Source organism: Mobula hypostoma, chromosome 13 (genome assembly GCF_963921235.1).
Source record: "Mobula hypostoma chromosome 13, sMobHyp1.1, whole genome shotgun sequence".
NCBI classification, from domain to species: Eukaryota; Metazoa; Chordata; class Chondrichthyes; order Myliobatiformes; family Myliobatidae; genus Mobula; species Mobula hypostoma.
Window position 1 is genome coordinate 27,412,723 of NC_086109.1, and position 16,268 is coordinate 27,428,990.

General features: G+C 39.9%; 1 protein-coding gene across 4 annotated transcripts in view; it reads right to left on the reverse strand.

The window, feature by feature from the left end:
* The window catches only part of LOC134355512 (copine-8-like), a 674,862-nt gene that overhangs the window by 230,194 nt on the left and 428,400 nt on the right, over positions 1–16,268 (reverse strand). The gene's annotated exons all lie outside the window — the stretch shown is intronic.

Here is a 16,268-nt window from a genome sequence, read left to right on the forward strand (position 1 = left end):
CAGTGGTTGACTTCAGTTTGCCGATACTGATACTGATCAAACAAACATCTTTGGCAATCAAAGATTAAAGAATTTGAGGAAAAGGTAGGTATGACAAGTGATGTCAGTATTGATCTCGGGTTTCAGGGAGGTTAAATGTTCTGCGAATGGTCCCTCATTTTGATATTCCAATAGAAAGATTTCAGGAAGGGCAAGATGCCAAGAGAAGAATCTAAAGTTTACAGATGAATGTACGGCTGGAGTAGGTTATCAGGTAAGGGATTAATAAGGACTTGAAAATGTTTAAACATTAGTGACAGAAATTTGAATTGAAGTCTTCGGAAGATAATTAGATGTCCTGAAACCAATGATTGAAAGCATAGGATGGTGAGTGAAAGCAATTGTACAAGTTACATCGACTGAAAGCTTTTTGTTCTGATGAGAGTAAATCTGATGATGTGGCATAATAGCATAGTGATTAGTACCACACTCCACAGTGCCTGCAATCACTGATCAGGGTTCAATTCCCGCTGTTGTCTGTAAGTAGTTTATATGTTGTCCCCGTGACTGCATGGGTTTCATCCAGGTAGCCCGGTTTCCTCCCACATTCCAAAGACACATGGTTAGATGTAGTGAGCTCGGAGCATGCTATGTTGGCACTATAAGTGTGGCAATACTTGTGGGCTGCCCCCAGAAAATCTTTGGACTGTGTTGGTCACTGATGCAAAATGAGCCACTTCTAATGCATGTTTTGATAGTAGATTAGATTAGATTAGATTAGATTATGAGGACATGCAGTCCTCTTTTATTCTCATTTAGTAATGCATGCATTAAGAAATGATACAATGTTCCTGTGCGACATCACAGAAACACAAGACAAACCAAGACTGAAAGACTGACAAAAACCTTATAATTATAACATATAGTTACAATAGTGTAAGCAATACTGTAATTTGATAAAGAACAGACCATGGGCACAGTAAAAAAAAGTCTCAAAGTCTCTCGAAAGTGCCACATCTCACGCAGATGGTAGAAGGAAGAAAACTCTCCCTGCCATGAGCTTCCAGCGCCGCAAACTTGCCGATTCAGCATCCTGGAAGCACCCGACCACAATCCGACTCTGAGTCCAACCCAAAACTTCGAGCCTCCTACCAGCCCTCCAACACCGAGCACCGAGCACCATCTCTGCCAAACGCTTCGACCCCAGCCCCAGATGCCAGCAACAGGCAAAGCCAAGGATTTGGGGCCTTCCCCTCCAGAGATTCTCAATCGCACAGTAGCAGCGGCAGCGAAACGGGCATTTCAGAAGTTTCTCCAGATGTTCCTCCGTGCTTCTCACACCTGTCTCCATCAAATCAGAATTGTGCACGGCATCCTACTTACAAATACCAATATCATTCACCGGAGAGGCCGCGCGTGCTGCATCGCGCTGCTATCTTCTCCTCCCTCCTTTATTATGATGTAAATGTAACAAATAAAGCTTATCTGTTAATCTTTAACTTTCAAGTCGGTTAGTAGGGTGGAGAAACATCACTACCAAAGGAGGTGTAAGGCAGGTCACCCTTGGGCGAGGTGTAGTGCCTGCTCAACGCACTGATCAGGATCACATGAAGCCATGGGAGCAGGTGGTGGACAGTTGTATGAGTAGCTGGTGCATATTGCAAGTCCTAGTTATTGCAAGTCACTGACACCAGGCAGACAATCTCTGAAGAGTATAGCTAATGGATGGGGTCACCCATATTTTAAAGACAGAGCTTAGAAGGCGGCAATGGCAAGCCACTTCTGCAGAAAATTGTGTCAAGAATAATCATGGTCAAAAGATCGTGCTCAGCCATGTCATACAACATGCTGCATAATGATGATGTTGAATTTTTAAATCTAAGGTTGCTGTAGAGGTCACTGTACTTCCCATGCTTCATAAAAGCCATATATCATGAGTCTGTGGATATTCATAATAAAATATGGCAATTGTTAAATATTTCTTTGTAAGCTAGAGAATGCAATTTAGTTTTCATGGCTTAATATCGCCCTATTTGTTTAAGCGAAGCATCTCATGATTGAGCAGTGACCTATTCATGGACAAGTTGAGACTGATTTTTATTTTTGCTAGTATCTCTATGCCAGGTTTCTTAAACATGGTTCTGCGAGAGGTCGCTAGGATTCTGTGGGAGATCGGGATTAAAAAAATAAAACACCGCTTTTTGAACTTCACTTGATGCTGCCACTTGCAGTGGTGGGCAATCACTAAGCAGCCCATTAGCAATCTCATTTCCCAGTATGGCAGTGCATTGTGGGACCCTGTTTATTTGGTTGAGCCCATTCTTAGTTTTTGACGCGAGATACGGGAGGCCATGGATAATTGATGAACACTGTATTGCACGGAGGGGAGGACGGTAGGCTGATGTGGAACATGAAGTGTGTTTTCGGAGCATTGAATGGACTTGCCCAACTGTGACAAAAGCCTCACCCTCCTGAATTACCTCCCCCAACTTTCCTTGTATGAAAACCTGGACCAAGAGCACATTAATCTCCTGTTACATACAGAAATCTGGTGGCTTAGCAGTAGATGAGTTCTCAATAGGTTATTTGAGCTGAAAGATGAATTGAAGGAGTACTTTCAAGAAAATAGGACAGATTTTTCTGACTGCTTTGAAGGTAAAAAATGGCTAAGAAACTAACTAGCCGACTTAGCAGACATTTTTCATCATATAAACCAGTTGGGCAAGTCTTTACAAGATTCTGGAGAAAATGTTTTGACTTCAAGTGACAAGATTCTTGGATTTAAAAGGAAACTGAATCTTTGGGAAAATCATTTTGCAAAAGGAAATCTTGAAATGTTTCCACTGCTGCTTGGGCTTGAGAGTGAGGAAGAATATCAGGAAGTTTCAAGTCTTATTGAAAATCACCCGGAAGAACTACAGAACAAAACTGAATAGTATTTTTCCTTCCTTTCAACACAAGTGTATGACTGGATGAGGGATCCTTTCTTTAAATCTTCATCTCAGCCAGAGAACTTGACTTTGAGAGAAGAGTAAGAACTTTGTGAGCTGCAGTCTGATCGTGCACTCAAGATGAGATTTACTGACCTGCCTCTGGACAAGTTCTGGATTTCTGTTAAAGAAGAGTATCCTGCCATTCATAGGAAAGCAATGAGCATTTTGCTACAGTTTTCAACTTCTTACATGTGTGAGCAAGCTTGTTCTTGTTTAACAAGCATCAAGAGAAAGGAGAGAAATAGTTCCATTTCAGATGAAGGTGAGATCTGTGTGTGCATATCTCGATTGACTCAGAATTGAGTGTTTGTGCAGCACAAAACAAGCATAGGTTTCACATGCTAAGCCAGGACTTTTTGGCCTGGAGGCACCTTTGATATGATTTTCAGGTCTTAGAGAACCCCTGCGTAAGAAATTCTTCTATCTACTGCTCATGGTACATTAGCTTGATCAGTATATAATAATCCAAAAATAATTGTCAATGCTCTTTTGAGTAGAGAATGAACTTTTAGCCAGCCATCTTGAAAAAAAAAACAGGTAGCGAAGGGTCTCGGCCTGAAACGTCGACTGCGCCTCTTCCTATAGATGCTGCCTGGCCTGCTGCGTTCACCAGCAACTTTGATGTATGTTGCTTGAATTTCCAGCATCTGCAGAATTCCTGTTGTTTACAGGTAGTTAAGCTTAGCTTACCTTTCTTGCAATTAATATCTTGCTTTCCCTTTCATAAATTCTAAAAACTCATAAGGCAAACATAATATATTTCTGTTTAATAACTAACTTAAGCCAAAATAGGATTTAATTTTTCTAAAGTTAGGCTCAGTAGATTTAATTTGAATAAAGGTTATATAGTAAACTGGGCTTTGTTTGATAAAGTTACCCCTTTTTGTAGCATCATCCAGAACTTTTTCATTTAATCTCCAAGAGTTTTTGACATCAGCACCTGTCTGTGAAGGAAGCAGTGTGTTGTGACAACGTCAGGATTTTCTTTTTTATATACAAGAGAAACAAAACTTCTCATGGAGCCAACCATCGATAGGGCATCGTGTGACATGTCATCAAAATGTCGACTTATCATACTGTTTGAGAGTGAAACCTTTTCAATTTCTCATACTGCTTCTTGTCCTAGCATTTTATCCACTATAATTTTATATGCTTGCATTATTAGATTCTCACCAACTGTGTGACTATTTCCTAGCTGTGTAATAAGTTCTGGGTAATAAGACAAGGCACAATGGAATAGGACAACTTACATCAGTAGTCTATGTCAAACCCATTGACAAGTAGCTTTCATTGTATAGACAGATTTTTCGCAAAAAATATGAAAACTACAGAATCAGTATCAGTTTTATCATCACCGGCATGTGTCATGAAATTTGTTAAACACAGCAGCAGTTCAATGCAATACATAATATAGAAGAAAAAAAGTAAAAATAAATAAATCAATTACAGTATATGTATATAGAATACATTAAAAATTGTGCAAAAACAGAAATAACATATATTAAAAAAGTGAGGTAGTGTTCATGAGTTTAATGTCCATTTAGGAACCAGATGACAGAAGGAAAGAAGCTGTTCCTGAATCGCTGAGTGTGCCTTCAGGTTTCTGTACCTCCTACCTGATGGTAACAATGAGAAAAGGGCATGTCCTGAGTGCTGGGGGTGCTTAATAATGGATACTGCCTTTCTGAGATCCCACTCCTTGAAGATGTCCTGGGTACTTTGTAGACCAGTACCCAAGGAGAAGCCAACTAAATTTACAACCCTCCACCCGGACTGTAACGGGGCCTGGATCCTGGTGAATCACATAACTAGAGTTATTGATAGGGCTTTTCACTAAACAGCAGGGGGGTGGGTTCAACAGAATGGAGAAATATGGATAAAGTAAAAAAAAAGTGTGGATAAAGATAAAGTAAAAGCGTGTTAAAAAAGAGAAAAGTAAAGGTAACATGCAGAAAAGTTAAGTGCATAACAGACAAAGATTACTAGATTTTAAAGACACACTGAGTGTTAGAGCACTTTATCTGAATGCCCATAGTATTTGTAAAAAGGTTGTGACACAAATCAGTGTAAAGGGGTATCATCAGTGATCATTACAGAAACGTGACTGCAGGGTGGAGAGGATTGGGAAATATCCAAGGATATCAGGTAATATGGAAGGATAGACAGGAAGGTAAGGGAGGTGGGATAGTGCTCCTAATTAAAGATGAGATCAGGGTGATAGTGAGAGACGATATAAGATCTAAGAAGCAGAATGTTGAATCTTTCTGGGTAGAGATTAGGAATAGTAAAGGGGAAAAAAAAGTCATTGGTGGTTGTCTATAGGCCACCGAAAAATAACACTACAGTGGCACAGGCAATAAACTGAAAAGTATCTGAGGCATGTAAGAATGGAACAGCAGCTATCATGGGGGACATAAAATTACACATAGATTGTGTGAATCAAGTTGGTTGAGGCAGACTTGATGGGACTTCATAGAATGCATACATGATAGCTTTCTTCAACAGCTTGAACACTAAACCTACAAGGGAAGATGTTACCTTGGATCTGGTCCTGTGCAGACCAGATAAAATTAGCAATCTTGCAGTTAGGGATCCTCTTGGAAAGAGTAATCACAGCATGACTGAGTTTCTTATACAAATGGAGGGTGCAATAGTTTGATCTAACACCAGTGTCTTATGCCCAAATAAGGGAGACTACAATGGGATGAGGGAGCAGTCAGATAGGGTAGACTGGGAACACAGGCTATATGAAGGGACAGTTGAGGAACAGTGGAAGACTTTCAAAGAGGTTTTTCATGGTGCTCAACAAAAGTATATTCCAGTTAAAAGCAAGGACAGTAAGGGTGGGGAGAGCCAACCATAAATAACTAAGGAAATAAAGGAAGGCATCAAACTAAAAGCTCGTGCATACAAAGTCATCAAGAGTAGTGGGAAACTGGAAGATTGGGAAAACTTTAAAAAGCAAAAAAGAACCACTAAGCGAGCAATAAAGAAAGGGAAGATAAACTACGAAAATAAAGTAGCACAAAATATAAAAATAGATGGTAAAAGTGCTTATAATTATATAAAGTGGAAAAGTATGGCCAAAGTGAACGTAGGTCCCTTGTAGGGCAAGAAAGTGGAATTGATATTGGGTAATGAGGAAATGGCCAAGACTTTGAATGACTATTTTGTGCTGACTTTCATGGTGGAGGACACGTCTAACATGCCAATGAGAGATAATATAGATGTGATGGTAGGAGGGGGCCTTGATGTAATAGGTATCACTAAAGAGGTAGTGCTGAGCAAACTTGTGGGCCTGAAGATAGACAAGTCCCCTGGTCCTGATGGAATGCATCTCAGGGTACTTAAAGAAATGGCAGAAGTTACAGTTGAGGCTTTGGTCACAATTTACCAAAATTCTCTGGACTCTGGGCAAGTCCCAGCAGATTGGAAGAAGACAAATAGCACGTCACTGATCAAAAAAGGCAGGTAACTATAGGCCAGTTAGTTTAATATCTGTAGATGGGAAAATGCTTGAAGCTATCATTAAAGAAGAAATAGCGAAACTTCTGGAAAGAAATGGGTCCATCAGGCAGATGCAGCATGGTTCAGCAAAGGCAAGTCCTGTTTGACAAAACTACTGGAGTTCTTTGAGGATATAACAAGTGCAGTAGATAGCGGGGAACAGATGGGTGTTATTTACTTGGATTTCCAGAAGGCATTCGATAAGGTGCCACATAAAAGACTTATCCATAAGATAAGGATGCATAGAGTTGGGGGTGATGGATTTGTATGGATAGAGAATAGGTTAACCAATAGAAAGCAGAAAATTAGGATACATGGGTGTTTCTCTGGTTGGCAATCAATGATGAGTGGTGTACTGCAGTGGTCGGTGCTGTGCCCACAACTGTTCACGATATACATTAACGATCTGGAAAAAGGGGCTGAGTGTAGTGTATCTAAGTTTGCTGATGACACTAAGTTGAGTGGAAAAGCAAATAGTGCAGAAGATACAGAGAGTCGGCAGAGAGATATAGATGGGTTAAATGATTGGGCAAGGGTCTGGCAGATGGAGCACAATGTTGGTAAATGTGAGGTCATCCACTTTGGAAGGAAAAATAGAAGATCAGATTATTATTTAAATGGTAGAAGATTGCAGTATGCTGCTGTGCAGAAGGACTTGGGAGTGCTTCTGCATGAATCACTAAGGGTTGGTTTACAGGGTATAGCAGGCTATCAAGAAGGCAAATAGAATGCTGGCTTTCTTTGCTAGAGATATAGAATTTAAGATCAGGGAGGTTATGCTGCAACTGTACAGGGTACTGGTGAGTCCCCACCTGGAGTACTGCGTGCAGTTCTGGTCTTCTTACTTGAGGAAGGATTTACTGGCTATGGAGGTAGTGCAGAGGAGGTTCACCAGATTGATTCCAGAGATGAGGGGGTTAGACTATGAGGAGGGATTGAGTCACCTGGGACTGTACTTGATGAAATTCAGAAGTATGAGAGGAGATCTTACAGAAACGTATAAAATTAGGAAAGGGATAGATAAAATAGAAACAGAAAGTTGTTTCCACTGGTATGGAGTCTAGAACTAGGGGACATAGCCTCAGAATTCGGGGGAGTAAACTTAGGACAGAGATGAGGAGGGAATGCTTTTCCCAAAGAGTGGTGAATCTAATTATCAATGGCATCCCCTATCTCCCATCAAAAACTGAGAATGGACTCAGCCAAATAAACACAGTCCTACTGCATACTGCCATACTGGGCTGAGAGACTTCTAACGAGATTGCTAATGGGGCTGCTTGGTCATTGCCCACCACTGCAGGTGCTAGCATCAAACAAAATTCAAAAAATGATGTTATTTTTAAATCACGATCTGTCGAAAAACCCTAATTGAGATACCCTACGCTAGACCTATATTGGAGCTGGATCATATCACGTAGTAAGATGGTTTTTCAAAGTCTTGTATAAAATTGTGCCTTAGGCTACATTTTTATTCACATTACTTTGGCTTATGGTTTTAGTAACTTTACTTTTCAACATTGTCAATAAATTTTCCTGTTGTAAATAGCATTCAGTAAAATCAATTCGCAATTTTTATTTAAATTAAATTTACCGAGCCTACCCTTCAGAAAAAGTTATGAAAGGGAAATAAAGAAAGGTAAGCTAAGCTTAACTACCTGTTTTTTCGAAGAAAGGTTGGCTAAAAATTCATTCTCTACTCAAAAGAGAGCTGACAATTATTATATCTACAGCTTACTGATCACACAAACATACTGTGAGCTGTAGATAGAATCATCTTTATGCAGGGGTTCCCCAAGTCCTGAAAATTATTTCAAGGGTTCTCCAGGGCAAAAGGCTGCTCTATGAGCTAAAACGGGCAGAGCACAAGAGGAGGAGCACCTGGATCCTTGGTGACTACCAGAACAAGTAAAACGTATAATATTTATGTAGTATTATAAACATTGTAACATATAAGATGCAATCAGTAATATTTAAGAACAAGAACATTAAAAAAGGAAGGAATGTGAAAAGACATAAAAATGGCAGTGGGAAAACTAGTCATTTAAATATGGCATTCATAAAATCTCCATCAATTTTAAACGTACAAGGATAAGCCCCCATTGTTTAATTGCTTTCTGAGAAGGAGAAATTGAATAATGGTTATGAACAATATTCCTGCCAATAACTTAGTAATTATTGGAATTAAATTTCTCTTGTAAGATTAATGGGCAACTAAATCTGGAAAGAAGTATTAGGAGATTAGGAGTGAGGTGCCATCTTATAGAAACTATTGTGCAAAAAGCAGTGGTTTATCATTCGTGTGGTAATCATCCTTCAGTACTTATTGCAAGCAAATTTTCATATTCATAAAGGAAGGTGATATTCACAAGTTCTAATATTTCAGCAGCTTCTGGGTTTTTAAACTTAGAACAAATATAGTTCTACTAGTCTAATATTTGGACCACAAAGGAGGTCTAGAGTGCTCACCATTTTAACAAAGTAAACTGGACTGCATATTTCCTGGGTTCATAATGTGCATTGTTAAACAGAAAGATCAGGATGTTGCAGTCTAGTTTTACTGTATTCCTACAGACTCCATTAAACTTGTAGCTTGATACAACCTATTTAGAAATAAATCATATATGTAGTTAGCCATACAACCTGTCAGAACAATGGTGCACTCAAGTGCAAGTGAATTTTAAAATTTTTAACTATTGACAAATACTATATTTTTAAACACTGAAAACTTACTTTTACTTCAGTTGCTTTAGACCTTCAGATAGTAATCATTGTTGGAAATTTTTAAAACTGTTACTTTCATCTTTTCTCCTCTTTGCATTACTTTTCTTTCTTCTTTAACTTGCCTTCAGTTCTATAATATTACAATGAATTGTAATTTAAGGTAACGACTCAGTGTAACTGAGTGAAGAGATTTCACGATGATTTGTCTTCTGTCCCATTTACTTAATGCCATGGATTCCCAACGGAGCCTGAATAATCATGTTACCATACAAAAGGCCACAGGAAATCTGCAGAGAGCCCCCACTGAGCACATCTACAAGAAGTGCTGATGCAAGAAAGCAGTATCCATTATCAAGGACCCCAGCATTCAGGCCGTGCTACCTTAGGTCCCACACCATCAAGCTGAGGAACAATTATTATCCCTCAACCATCAGGCTCCTGAACCAGAGTGGATAACATCACATACCCCAACCCTGAACATCACATACCCCAATCCTCAACCTATGGGCTCACTTTCAAGGACTCTACGACTTATACGCATATTTAGTTTTATCTATCTATATATCTATTTATTTATTATTTTTCCATACTTGCACAGCTTGCCTTCTTTTGGAGATTGGCTGTTTGTCTGTGTTTGTGTGTAGATTTTCATAGATTTTATTGTGTTTCTTTGTATTTACTGCGCATGTCCACAAAAAATGAATTTCAGGGTTGTATATAGTGACATGTATGCACTTTGTTAATAAACATACTTGGAAATTTGAATTTTGAAGCAAAAGAAAGAGAGATTATTCTTTCATTGCTATATCTGGTCTATCCTGTTACATTTTCTCACATTATTTCAAGGACATAAAATTCCTAAATTATTTTTCATATATATTCTCTTAAATAACAGTTCCATAAAATCAGAAGCTGTTTTTCAAGTTTTAGCTGCTTTCTCACCATTAACACCTTTTGCCCATCGGAGAAATGAAGTTCTACAGAATTATACTTTAATGTGACAACCTGCTAGTATACTACAGTACGCCCCTAACGTACAACTCCATTTTTCAGTGTATCTTTGCCAATCCCTGTGTACAATCCAGAGCACTTCACGGAATTCAGGTGAAAAGAAATGAATTGTTAAAATGGTGGTTTAACTCTCAATGAGAGCATAGAAACTCAATCAGCAGAGGATAAATGGTATCTTCTCAGCAATTGGATTGTAGTTAAAGCTTGGAGGCTAGATAGGATTGATTGAAAAACTGTCAAGTCTATAAAAATATGTTCTTAATAGCACCTGGCATCCTGTTTTTTCAAGAAGAGAGCTATCGGGTTGTAAAACAGATGCTATTTCACAGAAGATGAATCTGTAAATTTCCAAGTAAAACTATCTTATCCAAATTCATCATAAGATTATATAAGTTATAGAATATACCTTCTTAAAATAAATCTAGTCAAGTGCCTGTCTTCTGAATCATGTTTTTTGTAACTCCTTGATGAAATTTATGAAATGGTTCCTTTGGATTTGCTGATATTCATGACTTGCTAAATTTAACTATTGTTTCCAAAGGGCTGTGTATTTCAATGTTTATTCTTTTAAAAAATAATCCATGCCACATACACTGATTCAAGGGAAATCAATTTCCTTTGTTTAATTAATATATGATTTATATTTAAATACTTAAATGCATCTGGTACAGATGACATCGAGCTGTGATCTCTGTCGAGGTCATAGCTCAGTCTTAGCTATATTTTAGATTCACAGGGATGGTTTTGGTGAGGGAGGAGTTAAGGATTGGGTTAGCATTTATTGATAGGGATGTAAGGGAGTTAAAGGGCATGTCTGAGTCTAGACCTCTGCTCCACGTGAGGTCTAGTTCAATCCCAGGTTCGGGCACTTACATTGCCATGTTTGAAGTCCTCATCCAGGGTCCTCATTCTGGTGAGTCCTGGGGTCGATACCAAAGGTTGATTGGAAGTCTGGAAGTTAAGGCCTGATGGCCAGAGCCCTGGGTCAGTACGGTCACTGGAAAAGTTGAAGGCCCAGTGTCTGTGAATCCCCGAGTTCACTGGAGGCTGGAGACCCAAAGGCCTGTCCTGGGGTTGGAAGACTGTGTGTGTTCATGCGTATGTGGGTTGGTGAATGGGAAGGAGCTAAGGAGCTTGTTTTGCTGTTATTGTTTTGTTGCTGTTGTTCTGTTGTTGTTGTTGCTTGTGCTGTTATGCAAGCATGATAGGGACACCATGTTGGTGCTGGATGAGTGGCGACGTTTACCGGCTGCGTCTAGCACATCCTTGGGTTGGTTGTTAACACAAATGACACATTCCACTGTATAAATGAATCTGAATCTACAAATCACCAATCATGGCAGCTTAGTCCACATTCCTCTTTCCGATTTTAGAGGCTTTACTCTCTCTGCTGGCCTGGAATTTCTTTAACATTTGGGTTGCACACATGGTCATTGATATGAAGAGTACACATTTCTTTAACATCTAACTCATCTAACCAATGCCACCTTCACAACAAAACAAAATCAAGTAGTATCCTCTGGGTATGGAGAGCTAAAATGAGCAGATGTGGTGAGAGAAAGTGAAAGTGAAAGGAGGAAAGAGGGAAAAGTGCAAGTTTACGTTTATTGTCACCTGACTATACATACAGTATACAAACAAATGAAACAACGCTCCTCTAGACCGAAGTGCACCCACACATCATATAAAGCAAAATATTACCATAAATAAGTTAATAAAAAATAATGGAAAAATGCATGTAGTTCTCAGCACAGGTAAACAGCAAACTCCTAGTGATGAGACCTTAGAGGTGCAGGATAGTCACTAGTCTCAGAGTCTGAGAGTAGAAGCTGTTACTCAGTCCGGCAGTCCTAGTCCTGACACCCCTGTACCTCCTTCCTGATGGTACTGAGTCAAAGATATTGTGGGATGGGTGGTAGGTATCCTCAACAATGCTTCCAGTAAATATCACAAATAACGGAGGAGGGAGAACCCGGTGATCATCTAGGTGTTTATTACTGTCCTCTGCTGGGCCTTGTGGTCCGATGCCTTGCAGCTTCTGTGACACACAATGATGCAGCCAGACAGCACACTCACATTGGTGCTCCTGTAAAACGTTGTTAGAATGGGGGTGGGAAGCCTTGCATGCCTCAGTCTCCTCTGAAGGTGTAGATGCTGCTGTGCCTTCTTGACTAATGAGGAGGTGTTGTGGATTCCGGTTAGATTTCTCAATGTGTGCACAACAAGGAACTTTGTGCTCTTCACTCTCTCTCCACAGCAAAGCCACTGGTGTGCAAAGAAGAGTAGTTGACCCGCGTCTTCCTGAAGTCCACAATCATCTCTTTTGATTGGTCCACATTGAGACTCAACATAGTTGTTCTCACATCATTTGACAAGCCTCTCTACCTCCTAGCTGTATGCTAACTTATCATTTTTGCTGATGAGGCCAGCTACTATTGTAACATCAGCAAACTCGATGATGTGGTTTGAGCTGGATCCAGCAGTACAGTTGTGAGTCAGCAACGTGAACAGCAACAGAATGAGCATGTAGCCCTGTGGACATCAGTGCTCAGTGTGGTGGAGATTGAGATGTTGCTGCCAATTCAGACTGACTGGGGTCCTTCGGTCAAGAAGTCAAAGATGCAGTTACATAAAGCGGTGGCGAGTCCCAATGAGGATAGTTTACATACACCAGCCTCGGAGGGATGTAAGAATAATATAAGAAGAATGCAGGCTAAATATAAGTCAGAACAAGGAGTGAACTCCAGTAATTGTGAATGTTGGTCTAAGCAGTGAAATGCACAATGCCTGCACATAATCCTTGATGAGACAAAAATAAAACTGTATAATTAAAACTATTACTTTCCTTGGGATGTAATTTTAAATCACCATAGCTATGTGATCTAAATCAGGGGTCCCCAACCTTTTTCGCACTGCGGACCGGTTTCATATTGACAATATTCTTGCGGACCGGCCGACCGGGAGGGGTGGTGGGGGTGGTGGTAGGGTTGCCAACGAACAAGAGTAGCAGTCAAATACCTTGGGTTTACCACAAGAAAGACTACAATGACCGTGAAGCCTTGCGTGGGCACCAGTGCGCATGCGTGTACATGCTGAATTTTTTTCTACAAATAGTTTCTGGTGATTCTTTTCAAGGGGGGGGGTGTTAATCATGAACGCAATATAGGTGATAAGTGGCTAATACACTCAATTTCATTTCTAAAAGGGTTTATCTAATGAATTTAATATGAAGCATACAGCGCATATTTTCCTCACGTGAATATAGCGGTAAGTCAATTATCAGGGGAGGACAGGGGAGCTTGAAGTAAGCGTTGAACGAACATCCGGTAGAAGTGGTAGAGGCAAGTTCGGTATTATCATTTAAAAGAAAAACTGGATAGGTATATGGACAGGAAAGGAATGGAGGGTTATGGGCTGAGTGCAGGTCGGTGGGACTAGGTGAGAGTAGCATTCGTCACGGACTAGAAGGACAGAGATCGCCTGTTTCTGTGCTGTAATTGTTATATGGTTATACAAGTCAATAGCATCATAACATTTTAAGTAACGTTTGAATATTAAACACACAGCACTCATTTTCCCCGTATGAACATGTAAAATCATTGCAACACACCAATATCGCTGAATTAGTGGGAGCCCAGGGCTTGTTTTCCTGCAACAAGATGGTCCCATCGAAGGGTGATGGGAGACAGCGATACTCGAAGGGGGTTCCTTACATCCAGTCTATTCCGCAATCTAGTTTTCGTTGCATTCATTGCAGAGATATGTTGGAAATGGAAGCAACGTTTTCAGTGCTTTCATGGCTATCTCAGGATATTTAGCCTTGACTTTGATCCAGAATGCCGGCAGAGATGTTATGACAAACATGATTTTCAGCCCGCCGTTATTTGTAAGGTCGAGGAGTTGAACTCCTTCCCGCGCTGACATGGATGATGCGTGCGTAATGACCTCGCGTGCGTTCAAGCTCAACAGTGGGCGTGACAGAGAATGAGGAAAAGTGCAGCTGACTCATATCGCCAAATCATGTCGTTTCCTCGCGGCCCGGTAGCGCATGTTTTGCGGCCCGGTACTTGTCCGCAGCCCAGTGGTTGGGGACCGCTGATCTAAATGACTTTCATGATCATGGAATGATTGTTGGTGCCAGATGAGGTGGTTTGAGTATCTCAGAAACTGCTGATCTTCTGGGGCTTTCACGCACAACAATCTGTAAACTTTACAGAGAATGGTGCTAGAAACCAAACACTTCCAGTGAATGGCAGTTCTGTGGGCGAAAATGGCTTGTTAACGACAGAGGAGTATGGCCCAACTGGTTCAAGCTAACTGGAAGGCGACAGTAACTCAGATAACCACATATAGTATTACAACAGTGGTGTGCAGAAGAGCACCTCTGAATGCACAACACATCAAACCTTGAAGTCAACGGGCTACAGCAGCAGAAACCACAAACATACACTCAGTGTCCATCTTAATAGATATAGATACAGGAGGCACCTAATAAAGCGGCCACAGAGCCAATCTGCAATTTTAGCATATCGATGTCATCTCATATATTTTAAAATCAATTATGTACTTCACTAAAATAATGGATAAACATTATTCTAGGATTCTAAGCATTTATTCATCAACATTTTCCATTATAATTTCTTAATTCACTTTCATTCATCAAAAGAATGCAGGTCAAAGGAAGTTATACTGAATTGTATGGTGCTAAAAATGAACCATGCCTTGGAGTACTGCGCCCAGCCTTGCCTTACCTTACCAAAACACAAAAGAACTCTTCAATTCTTGAAGGCAATTCAAGCTGATCTAAAGAACTAGAGCACTAAACAATGAATAGAGAGATTGAGGCTCTTCATGTTGGAAGTAAAAGAACCATGCAGGGGAAAAAAAATCAAAGTTCAAAGTACAGATATGTCACGAAATACCAACCTGAGATTCATCATGGTAAAAGCAAATGAATATTACTTCAAAGTAAGTCTCAACAGAGGAAATTTATAATTCATACAAGCTGAGGTCACTGTTTGATATATGTCTCGATGAACTATTGGAACAAAAGCGTCATTAAAGAGCAACTGAGAGATTTTACTCTGGATGAAATGAACTGAATGGAATAGCAAGTGGTGAAGATCTGGATCTCACTTTTAAGTGGAAAAAGAATCAGTCAGGAAATTAGATATGCATTTGAAGTAAAATAACTTACAAAGCAATAGGAAATTGAGACTAGATGAATTGATTTATATGGGACTTGTGTGGACGACAAGCTAAATGTTGTTTTTATGCTGTAATCTTTCTGTGATTCTTTGCAGATACAATTTCAAACATTTACTTTCCTCTTGAGCATCCTTTTCAGTAATTTGGCCTATTCACTGCCAACATACAAATGACCTACCATAAATGAAATAATTAAATACTAGTCATTTCAATTGTATTCTTTAATGTTAACATGTAAACCTCACACATATGCTACTCACCTTTGCTATCTCACAGTGGAATTCCCATTTCTCTTTAACTCCGTTGACCATTCAAATACATACAGATCTGAACTTCAGATCTGCCTACCACAAACTGTCACACAATCTGTTCTACCCACTATTTCACTCCCTCCTTCTGTTCAGAAATCTGGCTAATGATGATCCTATTAACACTTGGCATTTTTCAACATATTAATTGCACATGTCAGAGCAATTTGCTTGTGTTTATCTATCCAGCAAATTTAGTCAATTTATTTTATACACTATTCACATACATACATACAGGGAGAAGGCAGGAGATTGGGGCTGAGAGGAAAATTGGATCAGCCATGATGAAATGGCGGAGCAGACTTGATGGGACAAATGGCCTAATTATGATCCCATATGTTATGGCCTTATGACAGATTTATATACAAAAGTGTTAGGCACATATATATGGCTAGAGTGCTCAGGACATTTGCACAGTACTGTATTTGTCAATGTGGAGTGGAGAGTGAGTTTGTAAATCTGGCGGGAGCAAAGGATGTTGGGAATGTGGAGAGTGGAGCACTGCGGGAGGCGTGTGGGACAGGTGGCAGAGAAGGAGTGA